This window comes from Globicephala melas, chromosome 1 (assembly GCF_963455315.2).
Source record: "Globicephala melas chromosome 1, mGloMel1.2, whole genome shotgun sequence".
In the NCBI taxonomy this organism is placed as follows: domain Eukaryota; kingdom Metazoa; phylum Chordata; class Mammalia; order Artiodactyla; family Delphinidae; genus Globicephala; species Globicephala melas.
The window spans coordinates 130,963,634-130,977,931 of NC_083314.1; positions in this window are offsets into that span (position 1 = coordinate 130,963,634).

The window sequence follows — 14,298 nt, forward strand, 5'->3', positions numbered from 1 at the left end:
TGTGTGTATTTGAAATCTACAAATCTTATTTAGTTCTAAAACCTGCCTTATCTTTTTTAGTATTCTGGGTCTTGTTCCTTATTTTTTATTTTCTCTCTGATTTCTTTGAAACTTTTGCACATGGTTATTTCACATTTTCATCATATCATTACAATATCTGCAGTCTTTGGAAGGTCTAAGTCTTTATTGTTTCTGCTGCCTCTCAGTTATTCCTTGTATGTTTTGTGGGTTTTTAAAAAAATTGTGGATTATAGTTTATTGAATGAAATCTATGAGAATCCCAAGAGCCTATGTTGGACATGTTGATTGCAAGGATGTGAACATTTTCTTCCAGGCCATCTCATCTTATAGCTCCCTCTTCTGCTCGCTTACTTCTTGCTTACTGTTACTATTACTGTTTATTTAATTCTTAGACCCTCATAAAGTTCCCTTCACTCTAATAAGTGCTACAATGCATTAACATTAGTTTACTGTGTTTGTGTAATTCATCATCTAATTATATTTTATCTGGAAGGCCCTTTAAAGTAACTAGTTGACCATATTGCCAGAAATTGATAACCACATCTTTCTTTCATAAGGTAAAATTTTCTAGGCAGGCTGAGTGTGGGTTGTCTGAAACTCTAAAAAATTTTTGCATGCATTCCCCAGGAATATAACACAACTTCTGGTTATCTACGTGCAATCATTCCAGACTCTTTGATTTTCTAATGAAAGAAATGAAGGTTAGAGGGGAGAAATGACTTGTCCAAGTTATTTCTGCAATTGAAAAACAAATTTAATAAAAGAATTAGAACTGATCACTAGGAACAAAGAAACTTTTCAGGTTTACCCAATGGTCTGTGAATTAGACTCAGAAAAAAATTGAGAGAAAATGGCAAAATAAGAGCTCTCCTAGCAGCAGACTGCTTGGCCTGTCTGAGCAATCCAGGATATTCAGCAGAGACACCTTCTCCACTCGTTTGGGGTTCAAACCACAGTTCTTTCCAACTTGAATCTGATCAGCACTCACAAGCTGGGGTGATAAATTGGAAGGAAAGAAAATTTAACAATTGATCAGATAACTTGTTGTGTCCTGGACACATAATAAGTTACCTCATTCTAGGATTCCATGGGAATGACCCAGATCTAGATGCTTTACTTTCCAAGACTCAAGAAAGCATATACATTTGCATTCTTAGACTGATAACAACTGGCTTGTCATATTCCAAGGGAAATTTTGCAAAAGTCTTGCTTGACCAGAAGTGTCCACATCAGGAGCTTGGGGTTTAAAAGGTCTCAATTTTGTGGGCTCTGAGAAAGCCTGAGATCACTTTAGATCACAGATGAAGGAGTGAGGAGGGAAATCTGTCTTAGCAACTTGTCAGAAGCCTGGCTCACCTTTTTGTTATGAAGACAGCAGATTAGGGATGCCTATAAACTAACATAGACAGATCTTTCTGAAATCAGTGTATAAGTTTTTGTAAATAACACTTGTTATACCCACAGTGGCTAGCGTAAAGCCACACATATCAAAGGCTTTCAAATAAATACTTGTTGATTGAATTTGTTATGAAGTAAAAATTATTGAACCCTGTTTCTGAGCTTTAGTGACAGAATTGCTTTGTGCCACTGGATGGTGCTATAAAACCACTCACAAATACACACAATACAGCTTCTGATGCTTTCTGGCCTCCCAAGCATGAGATATTTCTCTGTCTCAGCTTTTCAAATGACCTTAATCTGGATATCATGCACTTTTCTTTCTGAGAAAAGCTGAAAGCATTTCCAATTCATTCTTTATTTAAACGACTTTATTTTTGTAGAACAGTTTAGGTTGACAGCAAAATTAAGAAGATACAGAGATTTCTTATACATCCCCTACCTGACCCTTGCATAACCCCTCTGCATTATCAACATCCCCCGCCAGGGTGGTACACTTGTTACAATTGATGAACTTACATTGACCCATCATAATCACCCAAAGTCTTCAGTTTACATTAGGATTCATTCTCAGTGTTGTTCGTTCTGTGGGTTTCAAATGTAGAATGACATGTATCCATCCTGATATTATCGTAGAGTATTTTTCACTATCCTAAAAATCCTCTCCTTCTGCCTTTTTATCCTTCTCTCTGATTCATTCCTGAAGGCAGGGATTGTTCCAGCAACACTTCTGCTAAAATTGGATCCATGCTGGGAAGATTTCTACAGCTCTGACATTCGGATGATAGACACATCTATGGAGCATTTTGCTGTTTTTGTCAGGGGTGGCAGTTGTAGATTAATTAATAGAAAGAAAGGAAACCAGGAATTCTAGGCTTTGGGTCCCAGACCCAACATCCCCTTATGACTTTCCTCAAAGTGAAAATGTTTAACTTGACCAATGATTTTCAAATTGTGCTCTTGTTCCTCAGTGACCTAAGGATTCTTCAGAGATACTTTTGGCTACCAAGAGGTGTGTGTGTGTGTGTGTGTGTGTGTGTCTGTGTGTGTGTGTGTGTGTGTGAGTGTGTGCAGAGGGGGAATGAGAGCAGGACTGATCCTTCCAACCCTTTCAACCAGAATAGCTCCATGTCAGGGATGGGGATAGGAAACAAAATCTTTTTGTTGTCATTGTTTTTAAGAATGTTACCCTCTTTCAGAAGAAAATTTGAACAAACTACCAGGCTCAAGGATCTCAAAGGCCCTTCCAGTCCTAACAGCCTATGGTTCAAAGTTCTTTCATTTCTTGGTTGAATGTTTCACCTTGGTCGACCTGCATGCAGACTAAGAGGATGAGAGGCTCTGGATTAGCCTGAAAGCAGCAGGCAGGTCTGTGCTCACGCTCAGTGCCCTTTCCTTAGTGTCGTCTCCTTCCTGTGACCATGAGTGCTGGCTCCCTGGTTCAAACAAGCCACGACTTAGGAGGAGGTCTTTGGAGAAAGATTGGAGAGACACAGAGCACTGTGGTAGTACAATTAATTGAAAAGATACCCACTTCTTATAGTGGCCTGGGGAAAGTACATAGGCAGAAACTGAAGGCCAAGGCCCTGTAACAGGAAAGCATCAACCCAGGGCCGACTGTGCATAGAGGCAGGAGCCAAGTGTACACAGAGAAGAGGGTCCCAGAGATGGGCAGGTGAGAAGACGATGTCAACCAGTTCAACAAGCATGTTTTGAGTGTCTTCTGTATGCTGCACTCTAAGGATACAGAGAAGAATGTAAGGAGATATAAAGAGATGGGAGACAGACACATAAATGGAGAGCCATCAGGCCATATGTAAGTGCTTTGGGAGTGAATGGAATAGGTTGTTAGGGCAATTGAGAGAGAAGGCACTGAATCTAGTTGGTGGCTTTGGGAGACATCCTGGAGGGACAGACACCTAAACTGAATCTCTATTGACCCAGAGACCACTGCTGCAATCATACTTAATGAAAAGGCTTTTATCAGTTTTTTATGAAAGTTGTTTTAAATTAATTTTTATTGGAGTATAGTTGCTTTACAATTTTGTGTTAGTTTCTTCCTGTATAGCAAAGTGAATCAGTCATACATATACATATATCCACTATTTTTTAGATTTCCTTCCCATTTAGGTCACCACAGAGCACTGAGTAGAGTTCCCTGTGCTATACAATAGGTTCTTATTAGTTATCTATTTTATACATAGTAGTGTATATGTGTCAGTCCCAATCTCACAGTTCATCCCTTCCCCCCTTGGTAACCATAAGTTTGTTCTCTACATCTCTGACTCTATTTCTGCTTTGCAAATAAGTTCATCTCTACCATTTTCCCAGGTTCCACATATAAGTGATATTATACGATATTTGTTTTTCTCTTTCTGACTTACTTCACTCCGTATGACAATCTCTAGATTCATCCACATCTCTGCAAATGGCACTATTTTTTATCCGTTTTATGGCTGAGTAATATTCTGTTGTATATATGTGCCACATCTTCTTTATCCGTTCCTCTGCTGTTGGACATTTAGGTTGCTTCCATGTCCTGGCTATTGTAAATAGTGCTGCAATGAACATCAGGGTGCATGCACCCTTTCAAACTATGGTTTTCTCCAGATATATGCCTAGGAGCGGGGTTGCTGTGTCATATGGTAGCTCTCTTTTTAGTTTTTTAAGGAACCTCCGTACTGTATAATTAGTTTCAGTATACTCATCACCCAGTATGAACAGTTATCAACTAGGAGCCAATGGTGTTTCATTTATACCTCACACATTTTCTGATGTCAGGAGTATGTTGAAGCAAATTTCAGACATCATGTCTTTTCTGTACATAGGTCAATGCCTTAATCTAAAAGATAACAAATAAATGTAACCACAAGTCTGCTGACAGCTAAGATGGAGTTAAGGGACTGGATTCACACTCCTGCCTGAAATAACCAAAGAAAAAGACAAAATACGTGAAATGATGTTTTTTTTAATACAGTGGATATCAGACAATGAAGGACAATGATATCCCAGATACGAGGAACAGATGAGGTATGCCCTCCCCTTGCCCTGCTTATCTCCCTCAGTTCAGCTGTGACAGGGCAGAGGAGCACAGAGAAGCAGGATGGGGTCCCTGGGCAGCTTTTTGTAGAAGTGATCATTTGACTGTAAAATTCAAATGGAAATGCAAATGACTCAAAATAGCCCAAGTAACTTTGAAACAGAAGAGCAAGGTTGGAGAAGTAGTACCACCTGATTTCAAAACTTATGATAAAGTTACAGTAATGAAAACAGTGCCATAATTGGCATCAAGGTAGGCAAATAGATCATTGGATCAGAACAGAGGGTCCAGAAGTAGATCACATGTATGTGACAACCGATTTTTAATGAAGCACAAAGGAAATGAGTGGAGAAAGGATAATCTTCAACAAATAATTCTGGAACAAGTAAATATCCATATGCAAAAAATGAAGTTTGATATATCACGTACAATATAGAAAAAATAACTCCAAATGGATTGGAGACTTTTGTGACCTTGGGTTAGGCAAAGTCTTCTTAGATATGACATCAAAAGCATAATATGCAAAAATAAAAAATTGGTAATTTGGATTTCATCAAATTTTAAGACATGTGCTCTTTGAAAAATCCTGTTAAGAGAATGGAAAGACAGCCTACAGCCAACAAAAGATATTTGCAAATCATATGTCTGATAAAGGACTTGATCATATATATAATCAAGTCACTTCACCAAAGAAGATATAGATATAGACGTAGATATAGACAAAGATATAGACATAGACGAAGATATAGACATAGAGGTAGATATAGACATAGAAGTAGATATAGATGTAGATATGGAAAATAAGAACTTGAAAAGATGCTCAACATAATTAAGCATTAGGGAGATGTAGATTAAGGCTAGAGTGCAACCCTATTACAAACCTATTATAGTGGCTAAAAATAGAAACAATGGACCATGGCAAATGTTGGCAAGGATATGAGCTTTAACTCATATGGAACGCGGAAGAAGTTTGCCGAACACATTGCCAGTTGCTTTGCTTTGCCAATGCTGCAAGGGGATATCTAGCTAGGGAACCAAAATGTGAGGTAAATGCAGTAAAATCAGACCTGAGAATATGGTCATTTGCCTCCCAAGTTAGGAACATTGAACAGTGAGGGACCCTGACAGATCCGGGAGTTTTGAGGTTTAGTGGGCACATAACACAGAGTAGGCTTCAGAGGGTTACTAACTGAACCACATCTGAGGGATCCTCCTGAAAGAAGGTAGGCAGGGAGGTCTCTAAACTGTTATATACATCAGCAGGACACATTTTCTTACCTGGACTGTCAGTCTTCACAGTTCAAATCCCCATCATGAATGGAAGTTTGATATTGCAACTCATCTGCTAAGAATGGAAGGGAAATTAAAGGGGGAGAAATATTGGATGCATTGTGGATGTTGTCCTGGTGAGGATTACCTAGAAGTGTGAGGAAAATGCTATAAGTATTTTCAAACAAGCAAACCAATAAATCAAGTATTTAAAAAATATCATTAAGTTCTTATGTCTGATCAATAACTTAACACTATGAATTAACAAGGCAGTTAGTTAATAATGAGTATTCGACTTCAACAGTTGCATTTTTAGCCAGAGAAGCACACATTCAGGATTCAAATCATGGAACCGAGAATTGCAAAGTTTTTAATTGTTCTGGACACAGCTCCTTGGGCCCTGCTGCCCTTCCCCTTCCTCCTTGGTCAAAACTGTGAGGTTGCCTCGAATAGTCCCTTTAACCATCTGGTGCCTTAATGTTCTCATCTGCAAAATAGAGACAAATATTATTGTTCTCAAAGAGCATAATAGGGGCCTAATATCTATTCCTTAAGTGAATTAATAGATTGGTTTCTTCAACACTTAAGTGCTATCACAGGTCACATCAGTGACCATTATCTTCCAGGAACTCTAAACCCTACAGAGGATGTAAACTATTTCCTGACTCCAACTGTAAAAACCAACTTCCTCATTTCAGTAGAAATCACACCATTAGCAACAAGTCAATACCATAAAACATGCATTTCCCAATATGGATATATTTTTCAAAATTTCTCAGTGCTTTTTTTTTTTTTTAAGTTGGAATGAATTTCAACAGCCTCCCAGCTGTTACTGCTCTTTCACATAGGAGCAAAGTGAAACCCTGAATAAATGAATGACTTGCTTATATTTACATAGCACAGACCCTGGGACTATTGATCTTTCTTCTATCCAAGAGCAAGTATGAGTAGAATTACCCATCCTCAATTAAATGCTAGGATAAATATAAGTATCTAATGCTCCATTAAACCTGCTCTTGGTACCACGTGGTAGAGGTGAATCTGTTGTAAAAATTAACTGAAGGGATGGTAGGAGCCATAGTGATAATGGAGTTTGGCCACCCAGATTGGTTTAATCCCCCATCACTTTGAATTATCCTGAAGTCCTAAAAAGTCAACAGGCAGGATATATCAAAGAGGGAGGATGTGGAAGGTCTGTTTAGCCCTGAAGGTAGGGCATTAAGGCCAAAACACAGGATGGCTTCAAATCCAAAGAAATTGTTGGTGGGAGCAGTGATGCTGGGGAGTTGGGAGTGGGGGAATGAGATGAAAAACTTTCATGGAAGTCTCTCCCTGTTGGGAGACACATCCCAGCCAAGCCAATCCTGGTGAGACCTGGACTGAGGAAGGGGGAAGTTGTTGAAAAGTAAGATGGGTCCTAATCCAATGGAACAAAAAAGCTATTTCCAGAATATGGAAACAAGTAAAAGGAAAGAAGATGTTTACCTGGGGGTTCTAGGTTATATTCATGGAAGTTACACATCTGCTGCTTTGAAATGTATACTGTCTCAAACAGATATCCATGGCTGGATTTCCGGTGAATAGACAGGAAGCTCTGCCCCATGTTTTATTTGCCTGTTGGGTCTGCAATTATAAATGCAGTTAGGAGATTAAAACTGGCCATTCCTAGCCACACACATTATTGCTCATCATAATCTCCTCTGAACAACAAGAACAATTATAGGTCAGAATCATAGAAATTTAGAGTTAGAGGGACACCCTGAAGAGGGTTTCTATCCTTGACACTACTGACATTAAAGGTGCAATAATTCTTTTTATGAGAGACTGTTCTGTGCATTGTAGGGTGGTTAGCAGCATCCCTGGCCTCTACACACTAGATGCCAGTAAACAGCTCCCCAGTGGTGACAACCAAAAATGTCACCAGATGTTGTCAAATGTCCCCTGGGGGTGGGGGTGAAATCACCCTCTGTTGAAAACCACTGTCCTAGAACACTGTACCCAACCCCTCTTACAACTTGTACACATAAAAAATGTAAATATTTGTATAGGACAAGGAGTAAACTGGAGGGACTCTGAGAATAGCTATGTAAGCCTCAGTGAAAAAATTCATTACACTTTATACACTTACAGGAAAAATAAAATACAGAATATTAAATATTTAAATTTATACAGAAATTCTAAATAAAATCATTTCAAAATTTTAAATGAGAAATTTGAACTTACTTCCACTGACATATCTTTTTACCGACAGATATTATGCTTGAAATGATTTTATGCACTGTTGATCAAGATATTTTAATAATGATCGCTTCAAATTCTTAGGGGTCTCTATCAACAAGGAATTTCAGTCATACAAGCAGATGATTTAAAAAATTTAAATCATTGGGGCTTCCCTTGTGGCGCAGTGGTTGAGAGTCCGCCTGCCGATGCAGGGGACACGGGTTCGTGCCCCGGTCCAAGAAGATCCCACATCCGCGGAGCGGCTGGGCCCGTGAGCCATGGCCTCTGAGCCTGCGCGTCTGGATCCTGTGCTCCGCAGCGGGAGAGGCCACAACAGTGAGAGGCCCGCGTATCGCAAAAAAAAAAAAAAAAAATTTAAATCATTGTTTATAGTCAATTGAAGATTTCTAACTTTTGATATTAAAGAACCTAATAGCTTATCCTTTTCTTATACAGATAAATCAGTGTTTAAATTTCTTATGATAAAGTGAAAGTATTTCAAATTTGAACTTTTATCTATCTTGTGTTTCAAAATAATAATGAAGGTTGAATTTCTACGTTGCATGTGTACGGTACGAGTGGCTGTCCTGCAGCCAGTGTGGAAACCACTAAATAGGCTTCTTGTCCATCAGCTGCAGATGGACAAGAGAATCTGATACATGTGAAGACAGAAATCCTGGGCTACCATTTGTCACTGGGCAGACCAGAAAGCCTCACCCTATGTCTGCACCCATCTATCCCCAACTGGCTGCATCTTGGCCTAAGCTTCAAGCTCTGGGCACCTGGCAACAAACTCCCTTCTGGTCCTTAGACTTTATCCAGGATGGTTATTGGTGTGCTCTGAAGCCAGCTGCTGAGATACCCAGGCAGTAGAGCACCTTCTTGGCCACACTCAGGGCATCATGGTGAAGCAACACATGGTAAATATGGCACAGTGTGCTAGTTGTCTTCTCTGGGGACTGTGAGGCTGGTCCTTGGACTCCAGAACTGCTAAGACCACTCCCCAAGGAGCAGTGATGAGACTCCTCTCGGTTAGAGGCACCTGGCTGCAGAGTCTCAGTTACCAAGTCCCATAGGTCACTCTGAGGGTTGAGAGACTCAGTAATTCACAGCACACTTGGAATCCATCTGCAGCACACAATTGTAACATGGCACACAGCTTCGGAAGCTCTGCCTTAGAGAATTCTTCCTGGCTCTAGGTGAGTACCCCATGGCCCAGAGAAGGGTGTGAGTCACCCCAGGTCACGTGCTAAGTTAATGACGGAGCTGGGACCGGAACCTAATTCTTCTGGCTTGACATACCACAACCATGTAGATCCTTCTCTTCTTGTCATTTTTTTTCCCCTCTGCGTCTTCCTTCCTCCCACTGACTCATTTCACCATAAATTTCTCATGTAACTAGCCTACTAGTCAAAGACATTGGCTTGTACAGCACCTACCACAGGGAGGGCAGTGTTTCTCAAGCTTTGGTGTGCATAAGAAAGGAAGTTTAAAAATGGGTATATTTTATTGTGTCTCTGTGAAGAAACTTGCCGCAGGAAGAGAGAAGAGTGAAGATTTACAGTAGAGAACATTAGACAATATTTTCATTTTACTCCATCTAATATCTTTGGCTGCATCTTACGCTGAACACTACTAGATCTTGGTGACCTGTAAAGAGACACGGTGACCCAAAGGCTACAAATATGCAAGAGGTCAAAATAACAGACCATTTGTCTGAGAAAAAAATGGAAATAATTTCAAGTGCTTGGAGAGACATGGCAGTGGTTTCCAAACTCCAGTGTGCATGAGAATCTCATTGGAAGCTTGTTTAACTTATCTCGGCAAGTAATTCTAAATCAGTTGGTTTGGACTGAAGCTGACAGAACTGCATTTTAACAAGCACTCTGGGATTATCTGATTGAGAAATGCTGAAACAGGAGTAAGACCTTAGAGCTTGATTGCATTATATAATGGGGACATTGCAAAAGGTGAGAGGAAAATGATTTTTGTAATTAAAAAAATTCTAGTTTCTTGGGCTTCCCTGGTGGCGCAGTGGTTGAGAGTCCGCCTGCCGATGCAGGGGACACGGGTTCATGCCCCGGTCCAGGAAGATCCCACATGCCGCGGAGCGGCTGGGCCCGTGAGCCATGTCCACTGGGCCTGCGCGTCCGGAACCTGTGCTCCGCAGCGGGAGAGGCCACAGCAGTGAGAGGCCTGAGTACCACACACAAAAAAAAAAAAAAAAAAAAAAAAATTCTAGTTTCTCTAAGGTAACTCATATTCAGGGTATTCATGTTGTAAATTATTTCTTACAGATAAAAAAATTCGTCTCCTTTCCCTCTCTGCTTTCCTCCTCTACTTTCATCTATTTTGAAGCTGGGAAAAAGGGACTTTGGGTATTTTAAACGAATAAACGAATGCAATCCATTTATATAAAAACCCCATTCCAAGTGGAATAGCCAAGCTGCAAGTTTCCCTGGTCTTCGGAGCCTTTGACCCTTTGCTGTGCACCCCAAGTTCAAATACCTGTTAAGGCTCCCCTTGTTTTAGGCAACACTTGTGTTAGACCCCCCACTCCCTGTCCCTAGGAAAGATGAGGCAGACAGTGAGAGAATAGAATAGAGGTGGTGTGCTAGTGACAGCCTATCAGAATGTAGGATGTGGGAAATCTCAGAGCACCACTGGCCAGTTATGGTAGAGGAATTGCCCCAGGAAACCACAAGACAGAGCCCATAATGTAGGCCCAGAAATGGGTTCATAAACACATTTTTACCCTGAGTTAATAATTTTCTTCTCAAAGTCCTTCTAAATAAACCTTACGTGTGTACGTGTACATCATATTATATTGTTATACATGTGTTATGTGTGTGTGTGAGAGAGAGAATGATTACTACCATCTTACTCATGTGTAAAGAGAAGATTAAAAGCCCCTGATGTACACATCAAATACCATGATGTATTTTCATATATATTTTCTCATTTGAGCCATACAGAAGCTTTGTGAGGAAGGTAGACTTAGTATTATTTTTCTCATTTTGAGGAAATGGAGATTTAGAGAGTTAACATGTTGTGTAACTTTGAACAAGTTATTCTTACTCTTCTGGCTTCTGTTGTTGTTTTTTAACCTACAAAGTCGGGGGATTAGCATAGCTTAATCCCATGGTAACAATATATCATAATTAACTTAACCCAAATCACACAGCTAGAAAAGAACTTTAACTCATATCTTCTCCTTCCAAATTCAGTGTACGTTCTTCTACACAAATGGCTTATCAGTGAGGATGGCACTCAGAGCAGTTAACTGGAGTCCCGCAAATCTTGCTGTACCCAGCGTAATGAAGACAAGAAAAGTCCCTGTGCAGCTGTCCGTCTCAGAGCCAGAAAAGTCTGTGTGGACCGACCTCCTCCGTGTGGTCATGTGTTCGGGCTACCCTGAGGAGATCATCTGGCCCTACTCATGGGTATTCCCATGAACCCACATGCTCAGTGTCCAAGAGTCAGGCTGTGGTGAGAGGACCGGGAGAGCAGCAGCAGCCTCCCATGGGATGGTTCCCTCTGCCAGAGCAGGGAGACAACAGCTTTCAGGCAGGCACACCTGCATCCATTAGGCCTTAGTTTTTCTGCCTCCCCACTTTGCAAGTGAGGAAATAGTACCTTCCATGCAACACCCAACCATGAGATATCTTGCAGTCTTGCAAGGTATCATGCAGTCTTGCATGGCATGGCAGAACAAGTCAAGCCTGTGAGTTAGAAGATCTCATCCTAGTTACAGAGAGCTGTGTGACCTTGGGAGTGTCACTTAACCTCTTTGAACTCTGATTTCCACATCTTTGAAACAAATTCAGTTGGTCAAATAAACTCTAAGACAGGTGATTCTCAAGCTTTTAACAGACATTAAGAATGACTTGGAAGATTTGGGTATAAAAATGGGTTTAGTATCATACAGGTTCATCATATTAAACACAAATAAGAATGAACACATCTTACATATTATAGAATAAGATGAACACATCTTACATATTATAGAATATTTATATTGGATATAATAAATAGAGGAACTGATCAATTTATACATTTAATTTCTTTCTAGTTTCCAAACAGACAGTTTTAGCAAAATGTTATTCCTCAGTGTACATGTGTGATTAAACTCTTTTTGAATTTCATCCAAAAAAATCACTTGGGGTTAAAACGAGGGTGCTTGTGAGGGTCTTGGTCCCTATGATTCTGATTCAGTAGGTTGAAATAAGGCACAGGAATCTGATTTTTTAACAAGCACCCAAGTAATTCTGCTAGAAGTGGTCTGTAGACAATACTGCAAGGCTGAGGGCCCCTCCAGCTCATGCTGTGTGGATTATTCAGCTCTCTCTGTAGTTTACCAGTCACCAAGTGCTGGTGATCATTCAGGCAAATTATCTGCCTCATCCACCCCTTCCTTTGTATCCCACAGCAAAGACAATTTTATGTCGGTATGACAGCAGTGACCTTTGATTTGAATTCCTGCTTCCATTATTTTGTCCTCACATCCTCTTATCACAGTCTGTGTATATTCTTAACATCTTCTCGTCAAAACCATGCAATGGGTGTTGGTTGTCTGTAGGATGAAATCCAAACTTCTTAATCTAGCAATTGTCTCCAAATCCTTGTCTTCCATGGGTCTTCCATAGGAATGCTCTGCACAAAGAGAATCTGACTGCTGAAGTCTCCTGAATGAGCCTGTGTGTCCTCACCACCAAGCCCTTTGCTCATATTTCGTCTTCCTCCTGAAACTTTCCCCTTGACCCCTCTGTACCCACTGTCTAAATTCTATTCATATTTTGAAGAACAGCTTTAAAGTTCACCTCCTTTAGGATGTATTTTATGACCACTTCTCTTGACCGTGAGCTCTTTATTCCTTTAACTAGCCCAGAACCACGAAACGATCATTCTAACGTTTCTACCTACATTGTGTATCTCCATCTCCTCACTTGCCTAGAGCACAGTGGTGTCTCTAAGTAGTTACGCATTTCTGTATCCTCCACAAGGCTGTGCACAGAGCAGGTATTCAATTCAGATGTACTGCACAGTCTTTTCTCACAGAAGGCCTTCACTGTTTCAACAACAAAACTAGTATGAACCTGAGTGAGCTAAATTAACTTCTGACATTTTTCTCTGTTTGCGAAATACAAGAACCAAAACAGGATACTCCTCATCCCAGGATGTTACAAGAAACCATTTTTTCAAAATGAATAATTGTTGACCAAGAAACAAAATGAACAGGTGTATCTGCCTGCTTGGATTAAGAATGCTTCCTCTAAGTAATAACACAAGCTTTTTCCCGTCTGTGAAGGATTTCCTGGCATCCTCAGCCATACTTGTTGCTGTTAATGATAATAACATTTATTGAACATTACGAAGAATCATATACATTATTTTATGTAATTTTCACAACCACCCTATGTATGAATCATTATTAACTTTCTTTTATAGATAATGAAATTGAGACTTAAGAGATTAAACAGTTTAACAAAAGTCACCAGTTGGTGTCAGAGCCAGAATTTGTGCCCAGGTCAGTCTGATCCCAAAGCTTAGGCATTTGGTCATTACATTATCTTGCTAAACTAACATCTTGCGGACCTAATATCACAGGGCCTTTCAGTTGTTGCTTGCAGGCTAGTTATCTGGGGAAACTGTAAAATTGTTGGAAGCCAGCTGTGTCTTTAAAGCCTGGCACATAATAGCTGCTCAATGAAACCCAAATAAACACAGACTGAAAGGGAAGATAAGAATGTGACAGATTATAACATGTTCCAGGCCAGGTGGTTATGACAAGTGCTAATAAGTGGCATCAACAACGTTGAGAGGCAGAAGAGGGAGGGAGTCCCTTCAGCTGCCATCAAGAAAGGTTGCGTGGAGGAGGTTGCGTTTGAGATAGCAATGCCCCTTTACCTGAGGGTCCCTTCCTCAATACCCTTGTCCTGTACAAACTGATCAGTAAACATCATGGTATGCACAGCACAGGGTCCTCAACCACTTAATCACTCAGATGATCTGTGTGTCACTTGGGTTCTTAGCTATAACCACAGGAACCCACCCTAACTAGCTTAAGCAAAAAGGAATTTACTGAGGCTCTTAGGGAGCTCACAAAATCTCCAGGAGGACCAGAGAATCAGTGTGAGGAGCTATTCAACCAGAAAGAACACTCAAACCCTCTGTGGACGAGGTGTTTACACCACTCCACGACTGGGGACAAATACCTCAACCTACAGGTGTGATGTTAGATCGAGAATGCCCGAATCTCAGCCAATGCTGTACCCCAAAGCTGGACGCTCCAGCCACCCTTTTTATTAAAAGATGGAGTCCATGGGGTGTCTGCATCATCACACTGGTCT